Source organism: Dermacentor andersoni, chromosome 2, assembly GCF_023375885.2.
Source record: "Dermacentor andersoni chromosome 2, qqDerAnde1_hic_scaffold, whole genome shotgun sequence".
Classification (NCBI taxonomy): domain Eukaryota; kingdom Metazoa; phylum Arthropoda; class Arachnida; order Ixodida; family Ixodidae; genus Dermacentor; species Dermacentor andersoni.
In genome coordinates, this window is record NC_092815.1 from 7973365 (window position 1) to 7986182 (window position 12818).

Consider the following 12818-nt stretch of genomic DNA (forward strand, 5'->3'; position numbering starts at 1 on the left):
GTTTACATTTCAATGGTCCTGTGGCTGGCAAGTCGATGCTATAATATGCGAGAACATTGTGATGTAACATGATGAGTACACTAGTGAGGTGCGCGCTGCAGTGAATTTACACGTAGTAATGAGATATGTCGATCAATTTCTGTTCAGGAATGCTAACTTGTATCATGCTAATCGTGGGCCACATTTAAAAGCTCGCATAACGCTGACTATGGAAAGCGCATCATTGCAAGGTCACACGCGCACACCTAACAAAACAAGCAGGTTTACTGGTTCTACGCCTAGCACCGCTGATGCATATCGCACATATACATCACAATTTGCATCTCGTGAACACACTTCGCAACAGCAGGCACACGAACAGTCGGATGAATCGTGCGGTAAGCGATCACCACGAGCATCGCAGCCGGCGAAACAACTCACATGCAGTAAGTAGTACATGTCGAATGAAGGCGACAACGAATCAATAAATGTTGTCGCTACCGATCGTATCATCACTTCTGAAACTTCTTTTTACATAATTGGTATTCACTAATAAGACAAACACGTACTTGTGCACACTTCGCTGCGATGAACCGCCATACACAGAAGACGCGATTCGCGTGTGACGACCGGTCATTTTTCATTTCGGCGCGCATTTAACATGTATCATGCCAAGAATACATGCGTGTGTGACGGGCTTATCGTTTGCAATGACACAATAAGCACGGTACATGAGTGTAACAAGTCGACAGCTTCAACTAGTGCTTCCGACGCTCGCGTAACAGAACACACTTCCTGTACTCCGTCGTTTCCGTCGGAAATCGGACACGCTACCTCATTGTGATGGAACCACGGCATCGCTATCGAACAACCGTAGCGCGATGCGCTGCCAACATTAACAACCGTCGAATCCGTCCGCCCAGTTCGCGCCAGAGCACCTGTACCTCGAGTGCCCTGTTGGAATCGCACCGCTGGCACGAGTTGTTGGAACCTCAGTGCTGACGCCCGTTGTTGCAAATGGGTCGCAAGCCCCAAGGGTAGCGTTGGCCTGGCGGCCTGGGGCACTGGAAGCATCCGAAGGTCCCGGCAAAGCATGAGTCGACTGGTAACTGAACAACTGGTTTATTCTAACATCGCAAAAGAGCGGGCGGTCAGGTCGACCGAAGTGGAGAGACGGGAGTGCACGTTACTCAACAGAAGAAATCGGAGCCTCTCTCGGCGTCCGGGAGCAGCTGCTCTTATACTCTCGGCGTCGCGGGCAAGAAGGAAGGTCACGGGATGAGACCACGTGACAGCGAGGCACGGACGAGCTGAGATACATGTTGAGACGAGTGTAGTGACTCAACCGCCAAGCAGGCGCCGTCAGACCTCCTCGCTTCACACTTGGGGAGCTCCTCTCCCCGGCTGCCGCGCTTTGACAAGCGTGGGCACACACACACACACGCACACACGAAGACACGTGGCACTGAAACACGCCTGGACGCGCTTGGCGGGGAGGCTTTGCGGCAGCTCCGAACGGGCCAAAATGTCCGCCGCTTTGAACGAAGCCCCGGCGTCCGTTGCATCCGCGCCGGCTATACCGCGCGTTGTAGGCGAAACGTAACAGCCCTAGGTTTCTAGGGACCTTAGGGTAGCAACACATGTCATTGTGCGACAGTTTTCCCGTCATAAGCGTCTTCAACTGCACTACCTGAGCTCGAACGTCACAGCAACACCTTTGCCATTTCCATTGATGGACGACCGGACACCACTGCGCTTGAACGCCCCAAGCCAGCCCAAATTGACGACCCGTCCGTATAAGCACCTTGCTTTGTCAGATGGAAGAAAGGGCAGCTCAAAAAGTGCTGTCCCCTAGTGAGAGTTCAGATCTCAGCCGACCATCATCATCCGTACAACGGCCTCAAGCAAGGTCTTCAACACCACAGGGGTGAAGGAGATTTGGGGTTCGAGGCGGAGGTCATGTTCAGAACGGTATCGAGCCACCATACTCTGGCCTGAGCGGCTCTCGGCGCTATAGCACCGTATTTGAGCGCGCTACCAGCGCCTTCGTAAGCGGCGATCGAATTCTTCAGAACTCCACAGCTATCTTTCCTTGTCGCTTGGAGAAAATTATCATTGGTCGGCACCATGTCTGGGAGAATTAGTGTGCCCAAATGACGTCTCTCCCTCTCCAGGTGGAACCACAGTTCCTTCCTGATTTTTGCGAGTACTTCGTGAAGACCCGGTTGTTTGTCCGTGAATGTTGCTTTGCATCTCGCCAGCCAGACGTGATAGCTACTTTCAATCATCAGCAGAGTAAACTGGTTTATCCCTTCTTTAGGGAGTGGGTTCATGTACCCGACAGTCAAGTATGGCACTCCCGGCAGCTTGAAAATATTTTTCACTCTCTCAATCAGTGCTGCCGGGATCAAGCACTCGTAGAAGATGTGCTCGGGCATCTCTTTGGCGTTACAAAATGAGCAGTTTTTGTTGAGACCGCCCGTGGCGGATAAAAAGGCTCTTTTCCTTATGGGCAGACATCCGCGTGCAAAGCGCCACATGAATGATGCTCTTCGAGCATCGAGGAAGTCTGCTAATATCAAATGCCAGTTCGGCTTTCCGGCCGGTTCGTTAAAAGGCGCCATTTGACTTGGTAATTTCGGTGACAAGTGCTCTATAAACACTTTGAGCGCCGTACTCGTCAAGTCAATGTTCAGGATACTCTTCAATATACATAGCGAGTTCGCAGCTTCTTTATGAAAGGGTAGGGGGAATTCTGCACGGGAAACGAAGTTAGTATCTTCGTTAAGCGAATGTCCGAGTCTAGGGCAATTTGCGTCCACTTGGTATGTAAGGCTAGTGCCATTACATTCAAGTCCGGAACGCCTAGGCCACCTTGGAATCGTGGCAGTTTTACTGTTATTCGTTTTACTTGATGAGGGCCTCGTTGCCAGAGGAAGCGGAAAATTATCTTTCCTAGCTTCGTTTTTACTCCGCTAGGGATATCTAGCACGCTCGCGGTATACATAAGGAAAGATATCAACAAACTTCTTATTATATTTGCTTGCGCCGTAATGGGGCATTTCAATGCGCTATAATTATTTACTTTTTGCCGGAGCTTGTCTTATGCATTAAACCAGTTAGATTGAGAGGGTCCCTTCCTATCAAATATGTAGCCGAGCATCTTTATTTCTTTTTTCTGAGGCAAGCCGTGCAAAAGTCCTGATGATCCATGCCCAGGGTGCAGGCTCATAATTGCGCTTCTGGCACGGTTGAGGCTTGCTCTGCTTGCTAGACAGTACCGATCAACTACTTTTAGTAAGCTAGTGACAGAATTGCTGTCTGGTACCACTACTGTAATATCATCTGCGTATGCGAAAATTGGAGTACAGTGTGGACCTACAGGAAGGGGGAATTTTCTAATGCTGTTCTCAGCGGCGATTTGTTGTAGTAGCGGTTCTATGGCGAGTATATATATTAGTGGGCTGAGTGGGCAGCCTTGCCGCACACCTCTTTCTATTTGAAAATTTTCTGACGTTCTTCCCTGTACTATTACCGCTGACGTAAGACCATTGTACAAACACTGGTTTTGTTTACGAAAATATTTGCTAATGCCTGCCCTTGGCCCTGCTGTGCGACTCGTCAACTCGACCGACGACCCTGTAAAGCGGCGCACGCCACAGCACATCCACTTGTTACACAGCCACCTGTCTCGTGAGCTCCGTCGCTCGTCAGTACCACCCATGCAGAAATGAAAAAAACTAGGAAGGAGCGTCACGTGACAATCTTGAAGCCTGGTCATAAAAATTTAGATGAATGGGATGACAGGAAATAGGCCCTGACGTGGCAGGCAAGCGGTGGATTTACTCGGCTCGCTTTGGTTGCGTCTGCTGCGGGGGTTTTGGAATACGTGCACATAGTAGGCGTGGCAAACGCACGCGGACGAGGAGTAAAGGAATTCAAGTGTGTGAAGCAGTCGAGTCTGTGTTACGTCGGTGAGGTAACGCACCGAACCACCCCGCTGGTCGCCGCTTAAGCAAGCAGCAAACAGGCGCCATTGCTGTGGCGAACGAAGGCGAGACCGAACAAACCGCGAGGGCCACCTCAAGGTCAACTGGTCGAATTTTGGGGCGTTTTCGGGGAAACAAGGAAACCACTCGCCCTGCAAACGTGTGAAGGCAACCAAGCCGCGCTTCCGACGGGGATTCGTCGCATTTGGGGGCATCGCCGGGAAAACAGTGGGCCTCTTCGATTTTCGGAGTTCTGGCAGCCCGCTGGCAGCCAGCTAGTTCGGTTTCTGATAAGAAGTCACGTGGGCTGGGATTCCAAGACAACCTGAACATGCCAGAAGTTTGCAAAACGGAACTCCGGTACAGCTGGCTAAAATGTAAACATGCTTCCAGCATGGCAGCGCCCGGCGACGCCGGATCGCGCTCGGCATAGTCAGCCCATTTATGCGTTGCCAGCTTGAAAATATGTAGTTGCATTCAGGGATACGATCACTCTCGCGCGATTTCGCGCGACTCGGCGCAGGACGCGCACTGGGCCAACCTCACCTTGCGCAGCGCAACAGATGGCCTCCGACGTGGCGGATGAGAAGACGCGAAATCGCGGGCCAGTGATTGTATACTCCAAAGCGACAGCTCGAGGATCCCTGCTCACAGCGATCACGTCGCCGACCGGCGACATTGATGAGTTGGTGTTGTGTCATCATAAGACATGAAAAAGCAGGTTATCGGCTACGTCTCATACGTATACAATTTCGTGCCGACCTGCTTGGGCTTCGATTTAAGAAAGTTTGTTGTGGCTGATGGTGCTTCTCATGTTGACCCTAAGGAGCTGGGGACGCGGCTGGCGCATGAAAATGCACGCCGCCTGTGACCAGAGTAACGTTTCACACGAAAAACAACATTGGTCGCGATCATGAGAGCAATAAGCCAATGTATGTGTGTCTAATGTACCGAGTGCAATCAATGTATTCTTAGATCAACGGCCTGCATTTCGAACACATATCGGTTTCGAGCTGCCGCCTAAGCATACGACGGAGAGACGGAGCGAACACGGGCTAGCTGCAAAGCCTTCGCCAACTGCAGAAAAAGGAGCTAGATATATACATACGCGAGATATCCGAAAAGCAACGCCACCAGAGAAAGACGAATCCAAAATGTACCGCGATGTGTGAATGAGCGACTACAACTTGCGTGGAACACGACGCAGATAGCATGCGCGCATGAGAGCGCGGCGCGCTGATCACCGCCGCGAAGAAGCCAGAAGCAGGACACGCACGCACGCACGAACGAACACACGCACGCACGAACGCACGCACGCACGCACACACACAACACACACATAAACACACACACACACAAGCTTCAACCGGTTCACCACGCCTCGTATCACACGCTTCGCAATGGGGAACGGAGCGTAGCACCTATAAAGATAATGCTAGAAGTAAGCAAATCCGAAGATGACCGTAGACAGTTGGCTGAGCGAGGTAAATTTAAGTCCTCAAGCGCCCGCGTTGCAATCCGTGAAGTCTCCGCAAAGATGGCGGCGAGCGCCCATCGCCTATTTTAGTCGTCTGCTGGCCAGAGAACTTTCATTTCATTTCATTTCATTTTATTTGTGCCCATTTACAAGCAAATGGAGGGGGCCAAGGTAAAAGCTGCTTATTGGCAGCTTGAGTGGTCCCTGGCCCCCTTTACATGTTGGCAGAGGGGTGGCAGAGAACACTTTCAGAAATGAAAAAAATAAAGAACAGTGGGTTACATCAAATAAATTACATTTCTTTCATTGAATACATATGATTTTACGGAACCATAGCGATTTAAATGGTAGTTTTCACCAGACAGATGAGCTCCGATGGTGTCAAGGCATAGATGTCAATGCCGGGTTCTAGATAAGAATTTAGTAGCCGTGGCAAGGTATTTGTGACCATTTGATGGCCGTAACTTGTCCTCGAAAAGGGTATGAGCCATTTTTCATGGCTGCGCGTCTCATATTTGGGTGTATTCTCTTTTAAGTTTGCTATATTTGTAATTAAGTTGCTTCTATTTTTTACCTGAAAGTAGTAGGTGCGTAGGAGGGTTTGTTTGTAGAGATGATGACTTTTTGTTATGTTGTACTTGGTAAAAGACCCTCAGTGTGCGAGTTGTATGGCACATTTGTATGGCACATTTGTATGGCACATCTTTTTTTGCATCAATAGTATTTTAGAGTGATTGGACGCTGATGTCGTGCCCCATACAAGATGGCAATAATTTACATGCGAGGCAAACAATGCATTATAAATGATCAATTTAGCTGACGTTGGTAAAAGGTAGCGATTTCGATGTAGTATACCTGTTACGCGGCTCAGTTTCTGGAGTGCAAGATCCACGTGAGCGTCCCATTGCATTGTGTCGGTAAAATATACGCCGAGTACTTTTACCGTGTCAACAATCTCTATTTTCTCAGAGTTGTAAAATATGTTGCGGGTCAATGGTGTACATGTACCTCTTGTTTTAAAGATGACTGCTTGTGTTTTATTCGAGTTTACTTTTAAAAAGTTGTCCTGGCTCCATTTTGAGAGATGGGTTAATAGGTTGTTCGCTGCACCAATGAGGCCTGCAAAAGAGTTGTTTGATAAAAAAACACTCGTATCATCTGCGTAGTTTATACTTCCCTGAGGGACACCTGTTTGTATTTTTCGTGTAGATGATATGCTAGTGTTTATAGCCACATATTGCTGTCGATTTCTAAGGTAGGATGTCAGTAACTGAAGAGGAAGGCCCCTGATGCCACATCTTTCAAGCTTAAGTATCAGGAGATCATGGTTTATGCAGTCGAACGCTTTTGTGAAATCTATGAATAGACCAATTACAAGTGACTTATTTTCGAGGTTCTGCAGTATATATTCTTTCTGTGCTACTAGTGCTAATTCCGTTGATTTACCTTGTTGAAAACCGTATTGAGCGTCTGTTATTAGTTTATGTTTATTGCTGAAAGATGTTAATTGGTTAAGAATTATTTTTTCAAGACCTTTAGAAAACTGCGGGAGAATAGATATCGGACGGTAATTTTTTAAATCAAGCTTGTCACCTTTCTTATATAACACAATTACTTTTGCAATTTTCATTTTTTCAGGAAAAGTACCTGATGTTATGCATAAGTTATAAATATAAGCTAACACAGGTGCGATGTCAAAAATGACGTGTTTGATAGGTCTTATTTGGAGGCCATCAGCATCGCAGCTACATGAGTTTTTAAGTTTGAGAAAAACTGAACAAATCTCGGTAGGTGTTGTCGCTTGGAAAAAAATAGTGTCCATAGTTGCAGGGAATTGAAATGTACATGGTGGGCTTAGTGATAAATGGGAATCAGTGTCTGTAAATCAGTCATTAAATGCGTTAACTAAATTATCTCCGGTTAAAATGCATCCGTTTACAGAAACTTTCTTTATAGGTTCAGTGTTCTATTTACGTCCCATTAGTTCATTTAACTTGTTCCACATCTTCTCTGTTTGTCCCTCGCATGAAGAAAAAGTACGTAAATAATAGCGATTTCTTGCCTTTCTTAGCTCTTTATTTAATTTATTTCTAAAAATTTTGAAGGATATTAGATCCTCGCCGTTCCGAGATTTTATAAACCTGGCATAAAGCTTATCTCTTTTCTTTATTTTTTTTAGAAGCTCTTTGGTCATCCAAGGTTTCCGATAAGCTTTGTGGTTTCTTTTCGTATGTATGAAATGTTGTGCATAAACAGCTGAGAATTTCTTTAAGAAGATGTTGTATGCTGGCTCTGCCTCGTTTTGTTGAAAAACCTCCTTCCAACATACTTGTCTCAAGGCATCTTGAAAGGCAGTTAATGTGTGCTCGTTTATTGTCTGAAATGTTTTTTCAGTGTTATCTTTTTCGGTATCGTTTGCTCTTGTGTGGATAAACATGACTATTGGCATGTGGTCACTGAGAGGACAGTTTAAGACTCCACTAGTTATTAAGAATGGATTATAGTTCGTTATAAAGAGATCAAGAGTGGTTTTCGTAGTTTCTGTTATTCGTGTGAAGGTTTCAACCGCATTTATACATCCGCTTGCCACAAAAATTCTTTGAAATGTCGTTTTTCTAGCACCATCGGAACTCATATCAATGTTGAAGTCTCCTCCTAAGACCGCTTTATATTTGTTTTCTGACGCAAATTCTAGCATGCGCTCTAAAAAAATGAAAAAAGGTTCCAATAAACCATCCGGCGGGCGGTAACATACTGCAAACAGTACACCCGGTGTTTGTACACACAACATTTCACAGTTTTCTGTCATACAAGAATACTCGGCTAACAGTTCACATGTTAGGGAATCATCTATCAGAACAGATACTCCTCCACCGCGACGTGAGGTTCGGTTATTATAAAATACTTTTTTGCAAGGCAGGCGAAAAACATCATCAGAGCAATACCATGTTTCACTTAACATGACTACATTACACTGGCTATTTATATCAGAAAAAAAAGTTTCTAATTCAGGTAGCTTGTTGGAGACGGATTGAATGTTCATATGTATGAAAGACAGTCCCTTCTTTTGAGTGGCCAATAACGTGAACCAATCCTGCTTGCCAATACATCCCAAATGATTCATTTCGGCAAAGAGTCAAATAATAGCAACAAGAAATTGGCGTTCATTGCAATAGAGTACGAAGATCATTTTCACCCTTAACGACAACTGCCGATTCACCGTTTGCCCTACGTACGAGAACTTTTCCATTTGAGTGCCATATGAACTTGTATCCCGCCTCCTTTGCCCATTCTTTGGCAGTGGCAAGGAGCTTCCTCGAGCGAGAGGTTAGGTTTTCGTTAATGAAGATGTTGTCTTGATTGTCCCTTAAGGCTCGCCTTTTGGCAATCCACGCATCCTTCAGTTCCTGCCGTGCAAGACGGATAATAATTCCTCGCATTTTTCCTTGCTTTGCCGGGAGCCTGTGAACTGCCACAACATCTTCCTCAGATAGAGGTTGAAGTTCAAGCTTCTTTGCAAGATCATTTACCTTTTCGAGTAGGTTTTCATTGTCAGCCTCAGGTACACCGTGTATCTCAATATTAAGACGTCTGCTGTGCCATTCTAGTGCGTCTATGTCAGCCTGAATCTGATCGAGCTCCCTAGGAGAAGCGTACTTCTCTATTTTTTCTACTTTCTGTTTGACAGTGTTTAATTCCTTCTCGTGGCTCTCAAGCCTTCGTCGAATTTCATCAAAGTGATCGGAAAGTGTTTGGATGGACTGTTCGATCCCGTCTACCTTGTTTGGCAGACTAACAAGCAAGTTTAGTTTTTGGTCCATTTCAGCAAGTTTTTTGATTATCTCACTTTCATTCTTACACGCTTTAACAGAGGAGGAGCTTTTACTTCCTGCAGGTTTGCAGGACTCGCACTTCCAATTCTTCTTGAATTGATCTCGTTTGCCCTTAATGGCACTTTCAGCAACGCCGGAGCAGGTGCCGCTATGATACAAAAATTCACATTGTGAACAAATCAGAAACAATTCGCTTTCATCTATCACAGAGCGACATTCACAGCAACGCGACATAGTTTGCAGCTGTACAGGTCTATAACTTTCTAAAATAGGGCAATGGGAACAACAAATGAACAAAAATTAGTAGATTGGCTGTAGCGGAAAGAGTGCGTTGCAAGATGAGTAACGTAAAGAAACCAACCTGAGAAACACAGAAAGAGCGATAAGTGCCGTGTCCTTTGCGCTCCACCGCCACAGCCAATGAGATAGGAAACGCCCCCAGCTCAGTTACGAGCTGCGCTTCGTCGACGACGATGGCGGCACACGTGGTCCAGCTAGCGAACAGAAGGCGCGAAGTTCAAATGTGCAGTTCAGCGGAGGCGATGAAAATGCTTTTGGCAGGTAGCATAGTACTGAAGATGGAAGCAGCTGGGCAGGTCCAAGAAAAGTTGTACTACAGTCCGGTTGTGGTAGCGTTGGGTCCCCAGCCAACCTGAGAAACACAGAAAGAGCGATAAGTGCCGTGTCCTTTGCGCTCCACCGCCACAGCCAATGTGATAGGAAACGCCCCCAGCTCAGTTACGAGCTGCGCTTCGTCGACGACGATGGCGGCACACGTGGTCCGGCTTGCGAACAGAAGGCGCGAAGTTCAAATGTGCAGTTAAGCGGAGGCGACGAAAATGCTTTTGGCAGGTAGCATAGTACTGAAGATGGAAGCAGCTGGGCAGGTGCAAGAAAAGTTGTACTACAGTCCGGTTGTGGTAGCGTTGGGTCCCCAGCCAGCCTGAGAAACACAGAAAGAGCGATAAGTGCCGTGTCCTTCGCGCTCCACCGCCACAGCCAATGTGATAGGAAACGCCCCCAGCTCAGTTACGAGCTGCGCTTCGTCGACGACGATGGCGGCACACGTGGTCCGGCTTGCGAACAGAAGGCGCGAAGTTCAAATGTGCAGTTCAGCGGAGGCGATGAAAATGCTTTTGGCAGGTAGCATAGTACTGAAGATGGAAGCAGCTGGGCAGGTCCAAGAAAAGTTGTACTACAGTCCGGTTGTGGTAGCGTTGGGTCCCCAGCCAACCTGAGAAACACAGAAAGAGCGATAAGTGACGTGTCCTTTGCGCTCCACCGCCACAGCCAATGTGATGAGCAGCCAGACCAAAATCCGAGCAGCCAGACCAAAATCGTCCTGGCAGGTTCTGGCAGCCCGCGGGTAGCCAGAACCGTCCAGCCGGAGCAAAACGAACGCCAGGCGGAAGTGCGTCGCGTGGTGGGCGGAGCAACACGAGAAAAACGAAGACGCTCTGGCTGACTCTGGCAGCCCGCGGGTAGCCAGAAGTGGAAAATCGAAGAAGCCCAGTTATGTCTTTCTACCTTGCAAACCTGTGCAGGCGATCAAGCGAGCGTCCAGGGTTCGCAGCGACTGCTTTCCCATGTGAAGAAATTCGTCCCATCATGCGCCCAACGAACTGACGATGGACTGGCGAGCCCAGTCCCCAACCATATTCAAGGCCGTGCCGGCCCATTGTTATGGCAGACGGTCCCAGTCGACGCTTTCATTCTGCTCAATGCTTTCCGCCTCTCAACGGGTCAGCGAAAAATGAATAGGCGCGTCTCAACAGCGCAATGAAGTCGCACTACGCAATTTTACAAATTAGTGCAGGTAAATCTCAAGAAAAGGCGCCGACTTCAGCGTTTAGAGTGATGCTACTTATTACTTTGACAACGAAAGACGCAAAGTAGAACATTTTACTGTAGCCAAAGACGCGACAAATAACTAACCCCCGAAACATCTAGTCTCACCCTATATAAGTGCTAGACAGTGGAACGAAAATTAGCAAGAAAATACGCACAAGTTTAATTGCCTACACCCGACAGGAATTAATTTGTCACGCGGCAACTTAGAATCTGCACGTTTTGCACCCAAGTATTCAAAGGAAGTGCTTCTTTCCCCCGAGGCTTGCTCTGGGAGCGGCGACGCCTTTGCCGCAACCGGCGCCTTTTCTTGCGGACGGAATCGGCAGCCTCCTTGTGCGTGGAGTTCTCTATCACCATTTTTCTCAGAATTTGCCTCTCCTCTGCCATTTTGGGGCAGTCCTTGGATGTCGCTTCATGGGCTCCGGAGCAATTTGCTGTAGCAAGACGTCCTGTGCCAACCGATGCGGGCGAAAGCCAAACTTCGTGTCGGCAAAGGTCCCCCTAGCCTCCAGGTAGGCGGAAAGGCGGTCGCGGACCATAGTTTCCACGAGTTTGCTGGCGCAAGAGGTGAGAGAAATGGGTCTCAGGGCCTCAATGCTAAACGGCTTGGGGATGAATGTGACCAGCAATGTGGTCCATTCTGATGGGAGCAGTGAGCCGTCCCATATCGAGTTAAGAGGTGGAGCAGCGATAAAAGAGTCTGGTCGGGGAGATTCGCTAGGAGCGGCACTGTGATAGCATCCCGTCGCATTCTCGCCAGCGCAGCTTGCAAGTTGGGAAGCGTGTATGGAGCGTCGAGGTTGGAGGTGGGGAAACCGGAATATGTGTATTCCGGGGCCACGGGGTCGACAGTGCGACAAATGTATCAGTCGCAGAGATCCTTCGCTAGTTCATCCGTCGTGCCCTGACAGGCATGCAAGGCACAACGGAGTTGACGCTGTGTTTCTCCAAGGGTGGTTTATGGGTCCAGAAGGCTCTGGAAGAGTCGCCACGTGCTCTTGGAGCTCAGCTGGCCTGCTGCCTTTGTGCAGGTGTCGGTCCAATTTGAATCGGCAAGCTGCACAGAATATGCAGCCGCTTATGCGGTGAGCGCCTCGATACGGGATCGGAGTTTACTGTTCAGCTTGTTTCGCCGCAAATGGCGTATGAGGCCGCGGCGAGCATCCCATAGATGGAGGAGGTGTGGTTCGGTAGCAGCAGTCAGGTTAGAGGTGGCAAGGGTCTGAGTGTGCGGTCGTTGCGTATGAAGAGCATAGGATGCGCATGCCGCGTATTCGCCTGAATCAGGGAATGGGGGTAGGGTTGGGATCTGAACTTGGTTCAGTCGGTAAGACGGGCGTAGCCCCAGTGTTGGCGCATTTTCTGTCGCGATGTGAAGGAAATCTGAAGCAGAAAATGATCGCTACCGAGGGTTTTATCGAGATTCTCCAACGTAGCATCGCGGATGTTATGGGTGAGGAAGAGGTCCGGGCAAGTGTCACGTGAGACCGAATTACCGCAACGTGTGGGATGTACCGGCTTGGTGTGCAGCAGGAGACCGAGTGAGAAGATGAGCAACTTAATGCCGGCCTCGGGTCTTCTCACAGTGGTAGCCCCAGTGAGGGCTGGGGGCGTTAAAGTCGCAAGCTATCACTAGGGGTTCACGGACTGTCGTAGGCAAGGCCTGATGAAAGAGTTGCGTGAAGGAGA